This window comes from Saccopteryx bilineata, chromosome 10 (genome assembly GCF_036850765.1).
Source record: "Saccopteryx bilineata isolate mSacBil1 chromosome 10, mSacBil1_pri_phased_curated, whole genome shotgun sequence".
NCBI lineage: Eukaryota > Metazoa > Chordata > Mammalia > Chiroptera > Emballonuridae > Saccopteryx > Saccopteryx bilineata.
In genome coordinates, this window is record NC_089499.1 from 9,721,939 (window position 1) to 9,737,176 (window position 15,238).

Consider the following 15,238-nt stretch of genomic DNA (forward strand, 5'->3'; position numbering starts at 1 on the left):
TTTTGTAACTCGAATTTGAACCTTGAGAATGTGTCTCTTACATTACACTAAGCTAAACAAAAATAAAACACTTCCTTTTTAAAACTTGTGAAAATTCAAGATGTTATCAGTGCAAAATCTGTGTGCCGGTGCTTCGAATGCCAACGTTCAAAACATCAGCACTTGGAATAAGGAAACTTGTATTGATTGAACAGGTGCCAACTGAGAAGATGGGTGACCCAATCCTCAAACTAATCTTTTAAAAGTAGAGTTCAGCCTTCTTTTATGTCAAGGGAAGGGGACATAGAAGGGGCAAGAGGGGGTTGACCGGTGCGGACACCTAGGGGCCAGCAGGGCGCTGAGGGGGACTGTGCTAGTTGATGTGAGTCCGATCACGGGTCCTGCAAACCTCTGATGAACAAAACCTAAAACCCAAGCCACAACCAGAACCCCTCGTGGAATGTCTGCACACAAGACTGAACAGAAGCTCTTAGCCTGAAGGCACTGGGAACAAAGCAGGCCCGAACACGACAGAATCAGAGGGAGAGACTGAGCATTCCACTCTGTTCCGGAGACTGTGTGGTTGTCTCAGAAACAGTGTTTTTGCTTTGTGCCACCCGCTTTCCGAGGATGAGGACCGTTCTCGGCAATCAGGCTATGGACGTGCCAGGAAATGTCGACAGCCCTCGATAGGGACACACAGCAGCTGTGAAGGGTCCCCGAAGGCACCCTGCAGAGGGACTTGAGTTCTTATCAACGTAGGACTCAGTCTCCTTGGAAAGAGTCTCCGGGTTGACAAATGATGAGAAAACAGAAAGGAACTGGCTAGCCTTGGCACTATGTACAGCAGGGGTCCCCAAACTTTTTACACAGGGGGCCAGTTCACTGTCCCTCAGACTGTTGGAGGGCCGGACTATAAAAAAAAACTATGAACAAATCCCTATGCACACTGCACATATCTTATTTTAAAGTAAAAAAACAAAACGGGAACAAATACAATATTTAAAATAAAGAACAAGTAAATTTAAATCAACAAACTGACCAGTACTTCAATGGGAACTATGCTCCTCTCACTGATCACCAATGAAAGAGGTGCCTCTTCCGGAAGTGCTGCGAGGGCCGGATAAATGGCCTCAGGGGGCCGCATGTGGCCCGCGGGCCGGGCCGTAGTTTGGGGACCCCTGATACAGTCACGTACAGAATGTGACCAAGGTGTCATCCAGGGCTTCTGCTCCAAGATGAGGTCCGTGCACGCTCACTTTCCCCTCCCCCCAACATCGCTATCCAGGAGAATCCTTCTCTTGCTGAACAATCTGAAATTCCTTGGGCGAAAAATATACCCGCAGGGTTTGTATGAGGTCAGGCATTGCTTGTTCAGTATCTCAAGCCCTGAAAGATGAATTACTTCTTAAAGGAAACATTGAACTTGTAGCAAATTCAGCTGGCTTTGATTCAGCAAACCACCACAGTTAAAAACGAAGATATCAGAAGAATCTGGATGGTATCTATGTTTCTGAAAAAGGGAACCGTTTTCAGCAGGCAGATGAACAAGATCTAAGCTGTGCGACTGCCGGAGCAGCGAGATGCCGGACGGTGGCTGACATATTTGTGAAATTTTAAAGATGCAATAAAATCCCCGTATTGATCTGGAGGTGGGAGGTGTTTCGGTCTTACTGGCCTCTACTGAGTCCAGCTTTTCAAAGGCTTTAAGCCTCTCTTCTCCCCACCCCACCCCAGTGGTGTGACTGGTTTGGCCAAATTCAACCCTCTCTAGTCAGAGATCCAGGTCGCTGCCGCCTAAGAGGCTGTTGGGCAAATGAGTTTGTAAATTTTGTATTATCTGAGTTTGTTCGCTTTAATTGTTAAAAAAAAATGGCCGGGGCAGCCATGTGTGTGCTAGCTAGCCCTCAGACCAGGGCAGTTGATTGCAAATTGTGGATGGCATTCCTGCTTGGGAGGGGCCGTTGTTTTGCTCATGTTTGCTGGAGGAGGGGAATTGAGGACCCAGCCAGTTTTGCAGGGAGAGCGGAGAGAATGCAGAGTGCTGAAGAAGAAGCCGGTTTTGCAGAAGAGGAGAAGATGTACAGATGGGGAACCAGAGGTGAAGGGCTTTGCGAGCTCTGTTGAGACTGGTGGGACCTTTGGTTCTGGAAGGAACCGGAGAAGAGTCTCCTGGTTGCGGAATGTGTCAGTAGCTTTGGGAGCCCTGAATGAGAGGAAAGTGTTTTCCCTGTGTGTTTGCTTGTCGGCCGGTGCGAAATGTTAATAAAGGAATGGCCCGCCAGTTTTTGGCTCCACTGTTTCTTTACCGTCTGTCCGAATCCAATGAGAACCTGTATGGCCATGACAGCGGTGGCCACTGGCCTTCCAGAGGCTACAGGCTGGAAAAGACTAGAAGGCATGGCAGCAGACACCGTCCCTGCTCGACCCCTACTGGAAACACTTGCACACCACTTCCGGGCACTCTCAGCTTCCTTCCTCCATCCGCTCCTCAAAACGTTGAGACTCCCAGGTCAAGATGTCCTCAAGGGGTTGACATCCAGGCCCGCGGAGAGGAGGTGGTGTTGAGCTCCTTCCACCTGGAAAGAAGAGGCCAGGCAGCAGCTGGTGAAGTGACCTCAAGCCCCATCACGGGTTCCTAAAGTTGCCCAGGACTTTCAGAGCTGACCCCTCAAAGATCCCAGCCGGAGGGACCAGCATCGGCTCAGACCTTAATCCTGGGGACGGGGGTTGTGAGGGCGCCCAGCTGCTCCTTGGAGCTCAGGGAGAAAAGCCTGCCACGTGGGAAGGGCTACTCAGAAAAATCACTTTGTGATTGTTGGGCAGGTAAAATGTATTATGCTCACTTTGTTAAAGATGACGCTGCCCACGTGGAGGCCGTTGCCCAGGTGATATTAATGTGTGTTGGGGGCTGGCTGTGGGCAGGCAGGATCCTTGTAGCCTGGGGCTTGGTTTTGGGATTAAGCCTTTCCCACCCTTTTTGATGTGGGGTGGTACAATCCCATCATGCCCCAGATAAGTGACTTTGTATTAGAGACTTCCCTATTTTGTATATTGGATTAAAGGTTATGAATCTACACTATAAAATGGGGGCAGAACAGGAGCTTGCTCTCTCTTGGTTCCTGAGATTAATATTAGAGGAGAGAGCAGAGAGGAGAGCAAAAAGAAGCCACGTGGAGGAGGCCAGGAGAAGCAGCCAAGATGGCGGAGTGTTGAGTGAGAAGCCAGTTAGTGCAGAGTTTGTGCAGGGAGAAAGAAGGAGATGGGGAACAGAGGTGAATAAAATCTGGTGAGCTAGAAACCTTTGATTCTAGGAAACTCGGATAAGTCAGTAGCTTTGTGAGCACTGAATGTGAGTGGGTTTTGGAGCCCAGTGTGTGTTTTTACTTGCCCGCCGGGTGCAAGCTAGGATTAAAGATAATAGCCCATCAGTTTTGGCTCCGTTATTTCTTTACCGACTGTCCAAATCCAATGCGAACCTGCATGAGACTGGCTGCTGTGATGGTGGCCTTGGCTTCTGGCTTTACAGTGATCATTATGTAATTCGAGGGGAAAATATATTTTTAGCCAAAATCCAGGTCCACAGCCCTGTGGGAGTGAGTGAAGGAGCTTCTCTTCTCTGCCTTCAACTTGATCTCAGCGGGGACTTTGGACCTGGGCAGGCTCACTGAGTCTCCGGATACCAGCAGGGGCCAATTCTGCTCTAATTCCTTTCTTTACACAAGACGCTCATTTCCTGGCTGCCCGCCCGCCACCCACAGCGCTGCCGAGTGTCTGCAGGCGGACAGTTTGCTATTGCTGGGTTAAGTCTCTTTCCCCACCTTCCACCTGGGGACCACCCTCTAACCCTCTACAAGGTTGCCACCCCACCACACCCACACCCCTGGGCCCTGCAGCCACCCAGGGCCAGCCTGCAGGCTAACTGTCATGGGACCTTCATCTCAATGACTGCCAACTAATTATACTTTATCTTTTGAGTTGCAAGACAAATAAATATTATTCAGGCAGTACTGTGCTTGTTTCTTACCAACCCAACAAATTCTAAAATTGAATTGGTCCTTATAACCACCCTGTGGGAACAACAGTACAGCGAGATGTATATCCTCCCTCCTTTAATTTAGATCATGAAACCCAAAGAATGTGTGATGGTGCCTAAGGCCCCGCAGCAGGACAGCAGCAGACAGGGGCCGACTGATGGGCCGACTCCAGCCTCCTGCTTCCTGGTCCGGAGCCCTTTCTGCCTGTCACTCCAGACTGTGTGTGTAAAACTTTGCAGGGGCCGCTGATCCTTTGCCCCGATGGGAGAGGCCCTCCCAGGCTTTCGGGCGGGCGGCGCCCTCCCGGGGCCTCTGTGTAGGGATTATTGTGACTCAGGATCAGGCCAGTTTCCCTTCTTCTGCTTAGATGTTTCTTCTATAAGGAAAATCACTAATGAGTCAAAAAGCTCAGTTTGAAGTTGCCAAATAAGAATGAATCAGTCTTTTGATTCTGAGAGCCCTGATTTCCCAGAAGCTAAAGAGCCCTGTGCGATGGTTCTTTCGTTTTCGTACAGAGATACTCAGAAAAATGATTCGCGTGGAGACCCACACGAGGGAGGCTGCCCAGCGGCCCGGCCCACGTCACAGATCTAAACCTAAACCAGTCTGCACTCACGGGAAACGCCTGGTTGTCGAGGGAACCTAACATCCCCCCCCCCCCGTCACAACCCCCCAGCTCAGTCTGGCTAGCTCGCCTTGCCCCAGAAAACAGGACGTGCTCATCATCTAAGGAAATCCTCAGCCTCGAAGCCAGCGTACCTTGTTTCCACGGTGCCACTTTCCACACTGTTGCCCAAGTCCCTTGCGACAAGTCCTCTACCGCTGGTGAGGCACTATACTCCCCCAATCCATAGCTTGTTGTCCCCTGAGAAAAGGACATCAAACTTGTCACCAAATTGTATTGTTTTTGTCATTTGATAACACAAAAAGGGGGGGGGGGTGCAAGAAATTAACTCATTCATCAGACTGTACTGAGACATCACCAACTCCGCCCCCCAGGCTCCTGAGGAAAAACCTGGGGAGAGAATTCATGCGACAACAGTGTCACCAGCTGCGACAGGCCACGAAAGAGGCATTGTCCTTTTAGTCTAATTGGTCTTGGTTCTTATTTTGCAGGAGTATGATCAAGCAGGTCAAGAAAAACGACCTAGCCCCGGCTGGATAGCTCGGTTGGTTAGAGCATTGTCCCCAAGAACAGAGGTTGCTGGTTCAATCCTCAGTCAGGGCACGTGCAGGAACGGATAGATGTTCCTGTCTCTCTAGCCCCTCACCCCACCTTCCTCTCTCTCTCACATCCACAAATTCAAAAAACATTAAAAAAGGAAGAAAAAGAAAAAAGGGTGGCTCAGTGGATAAAGTGTCAGCCTGGTGCACCAGAGGTCATGGGTTTGACCCCTGGGCAGGGTGCTTAGGAGAAGCACTCAACAAGCACTCAACTAAAATGGAACAATTAAACGAAAACAATAAGTTGATGCTTCTCTCTCTCTCTCTCTCTCTCTCTCTTAAATTAATGGAAAAAGAAAAAGGGAAAGTGATCCAAAACTTGGGAGTTAGGTAAAATGACAGACTGGATGACCTCAGAGCCTCCCAGAGCGTTGTTTAACAAGCTCACCTACAGGCCTTTTAGGCTTTAGGGAAACGAAACTTTTGACTTACTATCGTTGGGGACCTAGACTCATTTGTAGAAAATTGATTAAGTTGCAAATGATTTTGTCAGGTAGAGATGCAAATGAGCTTGGCCCAATAGAAAAGACATAGGATTTTATTGCCTTGGAGGACATCAGCCAGTTTTGTGTCTAGCTTTGCCATCTTATCCTACTGTCATTTTTTCCCACTGAGTGTACTTTTACCACAGTTTATGATCTTCAGAAAAATAAGTATTTCTTGTGGGCCAAGTGTTTTTCTAAAACAAGCTACCGCCTTCAAGAGAAAGAGAACAAAACGCATCTGAAGTGCCCAGCAATTCTGCTCCCCACTGTCGCCCACTCAGCTCCAGGGTTGGCTCCTCACACTGTTGCTAGGAAAAAAAAAAAAAATGGGACAGAAGAAGACATCATCGTTGGTGCTCAGCTGCAGGAGACACAGCAGGCACTTCCTCGTCCTGTTGGGGGACTGATCGCTTCCAAAGAAAGGATTAGAGGCAGGGGAGACAAACAGGACTGGCTCAGGGAAGGACTGGGGACACTGAGGAAGCAGAACGCCCCCATGTGGGGCATCCGCTAAAGGTCTAAACAGAGTCTCAGCTCCTCCTCCAGTAGCAGATGCTGAGTCCAGTGAAATCAGGAGGATGCTGGAGAAAGATGTCTCTACACTGAAGGCCCAGCCTGATGAGGACTGGCTACAAAAGGACATAAGGAGCCCTGGCTGGATAGCGCTGTTGGTTAGAGCTTTGTTCGGAAGTGCTGAGGTTGCTGGTTCAATCCCCAGTCAGGGAACATGCAGGAACGGATCGATGTACCTGTCTCCCTGTCTCTCTCCCTTCCTCTCTCTCTAAAACCAATTAACCAAAAAAAAGGACATGAAAAAACTTTCTGGGTCACAGTGGAGGTGGTAGGTCTACTGGGGACAAATGTTTGTCAAAGCTGATCAACTGTATACTTAACATGGATCCATTTTATTGTATGAAAATTACACCTCAATAAAACTGATTTAAGAAGAAAAAAATGCAAATCAGGATTTCCTGCATTTTTTTTTTAAAGTCTGTGACTCAGTGACTGATTTGCAGAGGCCAGACTTTGATCTCCTGCTATTTTTAGAGTTTCTATTTGAAATGCAAATACTGGCTTAAAAATTAATAACTCGAGATATCCAGTGGAGGTAGAAGCCTTTCCTTATATGATCACCTTAAAGAACAAAAAACTAAAAATAATGAAAGAAGAACACAGAGTCATAATTTGGTATTAGCTAACCAATGCCTTTCATTTAAGCTGGCAAAAAGCAAGGAGCTTTGAAAAGTTAGAATCACCAGCAATGTTGAATATTATCTAGTAGCTAACCCATTCATTTCACAGAGGAAGAAACTGAGGCCCAGCAAAAGGAAGGAAAACTGGGAACTGTGTTCTTCAGAGGTGATCCTTCAAGTCGACGGTTAGATATTCCCAGAAATCTTTCTCACCGCCCCTTGAAAGGCAACCCAGTGACATTCTTGCAAACAATCTCTTTGAGAAACACTGGCAATAGAAATACTTCCAATAATAAAGATAAAAATGGCTCATGCCTTTTTGAAAAAATGTCTAGTGTCAAATCACTCTGGTATATCCAGGATGATGTTGAATTTTCAATTATGTTTCCCATAAATAACACAGATAACAAGCTCCTTTAAAAAAGCCTTTGTCTTTGGTGTTCTTTTTTTTTAAAAAAAAACAACAATCTAATTTATTTTCTCCAGGCCAGGGACATTGATTTTTAAGATGAAAATTTATACTTCCTACTGATGCTGCAAGCATAGACTTCTTATACAAATAGATCAAGAGGTTTCTTTTTTTTAATTCATTATTTTAATTTTATTTATTGATTGTAGAGAGAAGAGAGAGAGAAAGCTGGGGCAAGGAACAGGAAGCATTTGCTTCTCATATGTGCCTTGACCGGGGTTTCAAACTGGCGACCTCAGCGTTCCAGGTTGATGCTATATTCACTGCGCCACCACCGGTCAGGAAAAGATGTTTCTATTTGTCTTCAGAACCTTGTCAAGGGTTGAACAATAATTGAACGTGGCGTCGCATCTGCTTTTCTTTTCTTTTTTGTTAGCAATGGAAAGCAAAGAGAGAAATCGACAGACAGAGACAGACAGGAAGGGAGAGAGATGAGAAGAATCAACTCGTAGTTGCAGCATTTCAGTTGTTTATTGATTGCTTTCTCATATGTGCCTTGACTGGGAAGTTCCAGCTGAGCCAGTGACCCCTTGCTCAAACCAGCGACCTTGGGCTCAAGTCAGAGACCTTGTGGTTCAAGCCAGTGACCATGGGGTCACGTCTATGATCCCACGCTCAAGCTGGTAACCCTGCGCGTAAGCTGGTGAACCTGCACTAAAGCCGGATGAGCCCGTGCTCAAGCCAGCAACCTCAGGGTTTTGAACCTGGGTCCTCAGTGTCCCAGACCAATATTCTATGCACTGTGCTACCACCTGATCAGGCATCACATCTGCTTTGGTCTGCATGAAGAATGTCAGTAGCACAGTAGCACTAAACTGTGTGGGTCTTATTCTGCTGGGTATCCAGTTCAGTTTAGTTATTTCAATTTGCTCTTGTTGAACACTTACTATGTGCAAGACACTGTGCTAAGTCTGAGTGGAGAAGCTGCCAGGGGAAGCGCTGTGAGGGCGGGTTCAGACATGGGGTGGGAGGGGTGATTACAGATCTTAGGAGGTAGCATCCATGTGTTCCTTCAACGAGCATGGCGTGCTTTCTTGAGCGGGTAAGACACTTCTAAACTAGAAGCAGCATGGACGTGGCACTGTGGCTGGAGGGGCAGTAATAAGATGTGATGAAGGCTCTTTGCCAGTTTTTATTCAGTTTCCCCAATTCTGAGCTTTTGCTTCTAGCCCTGTTCCCTAGGCAACAGGCTACATTGCAAGTTATTTAGCAAACAAGCTATATTAATCTATAAACTAATTAAAACACTTTGCAACGATTTTTCAGTATTATTCTTTAACTAATAACTTTCATTTTGGAGAAAGAGAAAATCACGCTCTCCATCACGCCTTCAGGAACGCTGAAGTCGAGAGCAGGCAGGTAGGTAGGTTATAGACTGTGCACCGTAAGAGACAAGCTCACCTCAACATTGACTCTGGATTCGAAACCTCTGTAGAGAAAACGACTGTTTCTTCAAAAATAGCGACCTAATATTACTAACCTGAAAGGGAGAAGAAACCCATATTGCAGCTGCCCAGGGATACAAAGAAGCAAATGGGTCAGTTGAGTTGGGTGACACTCTGAGGCATTCCTGGTCAATCTCATCACACCCAGGGTTTGGGGCGGAGAAGGCGGACACGTCTCTCTATGATGCTTTTGTTCATCTCAAGTTTCTGAACTGACGTTGTCCAGGTCCCTTTCCCAAGTTCTTTGAGGACCCAAGCGTCAGGAAGAGGGTTCTGGAGATCATGGTTGTGCCAGGATGAGCTTCTGCAGAACCTACCCTGTCCCTGTCCCCCGTGTGAACAGCACCCTGAGATGTCCAATTAGTGCCAACAAGAGGAAATGAGGAGGGAACCAATGAGCTCTGTCTCCGTGGTTGGTCATTCTTCCAGCAAAGTCCGGTGAAAGGGCTCCTACCACAGGGGACGATTAAATAAAGGACTGCTGGGTGCTCAGGGGACATCTCCCTCCCAGACATCTCCACTGGCTGCACCACCCCCAACTCCGACCCCACCCTGAAATGACAACAACAAAAATCCCATCCAAGGATGCTGGGTTACCTCAGCCCCCAATCCTTCCCGATCTTTCTAGTTTAAAAGGTAGGGCTCTTATCCTGGGGCTGTGAAGCCAGGGCCCAGAGGACTCACCCTGGCCCTTCCCTCCCCCTCCTTTCCCAGTAGAGAATGAGACGTCTTCAGGCACATTTTTAAACCACCGTCCCTTCTCGCTGTCTTGTCTCTGACTTCTAAACCGTGATTTTAAACTGTTTCAAACAAGAACCAGGGGGAGGACAACTGTCCAGAGGGAGAGACAGACCCTGGAGGCTTGGAGAAGGAGGCGGCCCCCAGGGACAAGGGCAAGGTGGGTGGGGGTTATGGGGGGGCGGAGGGAGTTGGGGGAGGGGCCCATCGGAGAGTCAGGGATCTACAGCAGCGGTTGGCACGGTTAGTCTCGCGAAGGTGGCCCGCGACCCTGTTGGCACTCAACAGACAAACAAGACCGGTGCTTGGCCAACCGTACTTGGCTGAGGACGCAGCGGTGAAGAGGGGCTGTGAGCCCGGCCGCGCCCGCCTCCCACGCAGGCCTCCGGGCTGCAGTGAAGAGCCTTGGACCTTCATCGGGGAGCAGAATAAACCCCATTAAAACCAGGTCTGAGGCCACTGATGTGAATGGAGAAACTGCCAGGACCCCAATCCGGCACGTAGGCGGATGGAGAACCATGAGACCGGACCGCGGGCTTGTCAAGCGAGTGTCTGGTTAATATTTTGCCAGTGAGAGTGAAATATTGTATATTTGTTCTTTCTGGCAACCTTTTCCTCGTTTTCCACTTTTCTTCCCTTTGGAGCATGTATTTCCCCGGCGGGGGCCCTAGTGAAAGCACACATCGGAAGCTGTTCACAGTCAGTGTGGTGGCACACGGCATGGCTGGGGGCCATCTGGCGAGGGGCACAGCACAGGCAGCCTCCCCGAGGCTCAAGCTGACCTGCCCAGGCAAGAAGTGGATGAGACCTTCTGGAACTGTTCGTTCTCCTGACCGCACTCTGTCCTCTTAAAAGTTGAGCTGTTAACCTTGGCCTCTGGAAGGTGATTTTCATCATCGGTCTATTTATTCTCCTGATGGGCCTGGGCATTCTAACTTGGGGGCAGCTCAGGGAACCCAAGGTGGAGCCTTGGGGTGAAAGCGGGACCTGGCACCTGCTCCGGGGTCTTTCCCTTCACTCACCTCTGACACGCAAGGGCACCTGAAGGGACCTTGCCCACCTGGGGCTCCTCTTTCCCAGGGTGGCTGCCCCCTTCCTGTCTGTCTTTTTTTTTTTTTTCCTTCTTTTCTTTAATGTTTATTTTATTGATTTTAGAGAGAGGAAGGGAGAGAGAGATAGGAACACCAATCTGTTCCTGTACATTCCCTGACTGGGGATCGAACCGGCAACCTCTGTGCTTCGGGATGATGCTCTAACCACCCAAGCCGTCCAGCCAGGGCTCTCCTGTCTTTCCTGACCTCTCCCTCAGCACTCGCCTGTTCGGTTTTGCTGGTCCCCCTACCATTTCCCCCCTCCCTAGTTCTCAGCGCCTCCTCACATCTCTTTGCCCTTAAAGAGCAAAGTGTACTTCAAGGGCAGGGAGCCCCATTGGGATACATGGGCTCCCCTTTCTCCCTATGTTCCCATTTCCAACTTTGTTTCCTTCTGATGTGTTGAGCTCTTCTCTCTCCCTGAAATGATCAGATTTTCATTCTCTCTGTTCATCTCATGTTCACTGAACCTCCTCCTGCCTTTCCCTCTGCCTGCTCATTCCTCCCACCCATGAGCAAATGGTTTTTGTTTTTGTTTTTTATTTAAGTGAGAAGAGGGGAGATAAAGAAACAGACTCCCGCATGTACCCCGACTGGTATCCAGTGGCAACCCCCATATGGAGGCCAATGCTCGAATCAACTGAGCTATACTTAGAGCCTGGGCCAACCCTAGAACCAATTGAGCCCCTTGCTGTGAGATGGGACAAGGGAGAGAAGGGAGAGAGAGAGGGGAAGAGAAACAGATGATTGCTTTCCATGTGTGCCCTGACCTGGGATTGAATCTGGAACTTCTGCATGCGGGGCCAGTACTCTATCCACTGAGCCAACTGGTCAGGGCCCCATGAGCAAGTGTTTTTGTATGCTGACCATTGTGCATGGCTCCTTCTCATCCTGGACTCAGTTAAAACTTCCTTTACAATCCTGTGAAGGTTAAATGTATTTCCACTTTGTATGGATTGTTCAAGGTCATAGAACAACTGGAGTTAGACCTGTAGTCAGGAGATTCGTCTATACCTCAGCCATGCATACTTGTCATTTACTTTCTTTTCCTTTCATAGGATGGAGCCAGAACCTTGGAGACAGCATTAGGAGGTGGAGTCAGAAGAAGCCGCCTATCTATGCTCTGTAGCCAAAGACCACCAGGAACAAGGCTGGAGTGATTGCTTTCTTATAATGAAGAAGATGCTATTACGTGCACTTATGAGGAACCTGGGGGCATCTCAGTGCAAGGTGTTTCAGGACTCGATAATAGAACTTGAGCTTGTATAAGAGGCTGTGGGGGGAATTTATAGGGAGCAGGGGTTTGCTCTGGATTGAATGCTCTCAGGGACCAGAGTCGATTCCACGATGGCATTTTCATATAGAAGGTGGTCAGATGAAGGCAGCAAAGCAAAAGCCGTGGTTGGTAAAGAGACAACCGTCGCTTGTCTTAGCTGGGGGTGGGTGGTGATTAATGTGGTGTGTACAGTAGCCTTGTTTTTGTCTGTGCTCAGACATGATTACAGAGGAGTCTCGTTTTGTCCACCCTTTTCTGATGTTGATGGGCGAGCGAGACTGGCATCTGTCCCATGGGAGAACGTTGCAGCGGGGCTGTGAGCGCCTGGCCAGTGTTGCCCTTTATTTCACTGCAAAAGCAAAGCCTTGACACCCCCCCCCCAAGTTCCAGCTGCTTTGTACCCTAGTGTTCATGGTAGGATAAGAATCATCACACTGAAAAGGAAGAGGCCTCAGGGTGGACGAGAATGAGGGGGGTTTGGTTGGGGGTGGGGTGAAATAGCATTTCACCTCAGAGGAGTCCTATCTGACACCTGAATGGAGCCAGACCCCCACTCCTCTATCTGGAGAGAGTGGGATTCCTAAGCCATGGGGGGGGGGGGCGTCAGGATAAGACTGGTGTGCAGGTGCCTTCTGATTTATTTCAGGAAGTTCCACCAGATGGGGGGGGGTAAGAAGTGGCCGTTCTGAATATAGATAATCCTCACAAGCCACTATCTTGGGAAACATAAGTTGTGGGATTGTATGTGGCAATTTTCTGGTACGTCCTAACTTTAAGTAATGCAACCATTTGATTACCCTGGATATAATTTTACTACATATTGTTTTATATAATTTTATTTTTTTATTTTCTTCGCCAAGGGAATTCATTTCTTCTCTGAGCCTTTGAGAGACCCACAAAATGGGATTAGAAGTGTGAGAGATTTATTGGGGGAGTTACTTCTGAAGGATGAAAGGCTCTGGAGCAGTGTCAGCAGGGGGCGCTCGAGGGAAGAAAAGGGAGAGCACTGGGTAGGAGAGCCTCAGACCGCAGTGCAGTTCTGAGAAAATCTTGTCCAGGCCACTGGGGCGTCCCCACACTAAACTTTCCCATTAGGGGAATCACCTAGTCTAGGCGGACAGGCATGGCTCAGCACCAATGCCCCTGCCCAGAGGAAGGCAGGGAAAGGCTGGGCTTGTGTTCTGGGGGTGGGAGCGAGCTGTCAGTCAACCCTGTTCCTTGCAGTGTATGTTCTGAGAGATCTGAGCATCTCCCTCCGTGTCCATGTTTCTTCGGGTGCTGATACTTGTTTCTAGTCGTGGAAGCAGCTCAAGTCTTCCTAGAGGCAGAGGCCGAGAGGGGATTAGACATACATGGGGTTTTATTAAGGGAAATGCTTGTGAGGGATGAAACGGGGAAGAGAGGAGAGAAAATCCTACACAAATGTAATGGACACTCTATGCTACTGGAGAGTAAGTCAAATCCATAGAGGAGATTGAAAAAAACAAAACTTGTTAAGTCGTGTGTCCTGAATTTTGGCTTGGGAAATAGGGTTTCTTTATAATTCATGGGAAGTGCTGAATTTCGAATGTGAAACATTAAACAAGGTCTGCCTCGCTAACACTTTTTGCATGGTTCCTTCCTGTTTTGGCTTCGGACATCCTGGCTTTATCTGCTTCTCAACTTCTCAATGGGGGAGAGGGGGAAGGGGGGGCTTATTTGGCCCCCTCAGGGGACGTTTGGTAATGTCTGCAGACATTTTAGCTGTCTCAGCTGGCATGTGGTGGGGTAGAGGCCAGGGGTGCTGCTAAACATCTTAGGGTGCACAGAAGGGTCTTTATAACAAGGAAGAATCCTGCCCACGAGGTCAGTAGTGCCGAGCGTGAGAAAGTGACCTGCCGGTCTTCTCATCCTCTTGCGAGGAAGCCGGCAGAATGGATGACTTAGACGGACTTCGAGGGGAGACCGCCAGAGACTGGGACTGCTGTAGGTACAAGATTCATGTGCCCAATGGATGCCTCCAATGTTCAGTACATCAGAGTTTGGAGTAAGGAAAGGTTTATTGATTGGGAAGGCGCCAACTGAGAAGCTGGGAGAATTATTTCTCATATCCATCTTAAAAAAGCTCAAAATGCAGGTGTCTTTTAAATCAAGGGAAGGGAGAAGGGTGTGGTCCGTAGACAGCAAGACAGCTAGGTGTCAAAACGATTCCATGGAAAAGCACAAAACTGCTAAATCCCTTTCCTCCCAGTGGGTCCCTTGGCCTCCCACTGATCTGAGTCCGTTTCCGGAGACTCCAGTAAGTCTTTGATATAAACAGTGCACATTTCTCCACCTCTTCAAAGGTGGCCTTCTGACAAGGGGGCTGCTCTAGCAAAGAAAACTCAAGCCTCCAGCAGGAGTCCTCTGGTTAATTAGCATATGTAAAGCAGGAGCTATTAGCCTGAAGGCCATCAGAGAAAGCTAGCATTTTGCTGTTAGGGGACCCCTTGGAGGGAGAGGCTCATCCCTGAACCAGCCCCCAAGCGAGGAAACTGCACCCAGCCCAGCCATCTCCTAACAGGAGACGTTCATAGAAACGGAGTGTTCTGCCTAAGAGCAGCCAGAGCCTCTTTCCTATCTAAATAGCGAGGTTTGTCAAGTGAAGGCCCCAGACCCCCCAGATAGATTATCAAAACACACAATCCCCCCTTCTATAATTTACAGAAACTCTCACATCACAAAGTGATGTGGACAAAAAAGGGACCACATACTAAACAACAAGCTCAGGGGAACTCTGTCCGGTGGCCTTACAAACTCAGAGATCTAAAGTTAACCACATAAGGTGGTTTGAAATGAAAACTTTCAAACTCAAAGCAGTTCATGGCGGGTAGTCATGTCGCTATCTTCCTTGACAAAGGGCAGTCTTGACCTTCACTGAGCTTATTTTCTGTTTGCATTGAGGATAACAAGCCTTTGGAATTGTCAGAGTAATTTTCCTTTCCAGACCCCTCAGGACACACTCTCCCACCGGAACGGGAGACCACACCCCCATTGTTATCGTTACCATGTTCGTTAACTGTTAACTATCTTACATCACCTAAGGAAAAGAAGTATGTGTCTACTTGTTTTTACTTTTTATCCAGTTTCAGAGATTTCCCTATTTTTCTTTCTCCCGCCTCCCTAATCGACCCCCAGTGGGTTTCACGGAACCCCCTTACGTCTCCCCTTTGATTCTGATGTATCATATAAAATAAGTGGTGAAACCGCCACTTTCTGGAGCATTTTCTCATTCCGTTGAGATTGTCAGTCTGGCTCAAACTCATACAAATGCTTACAGGGT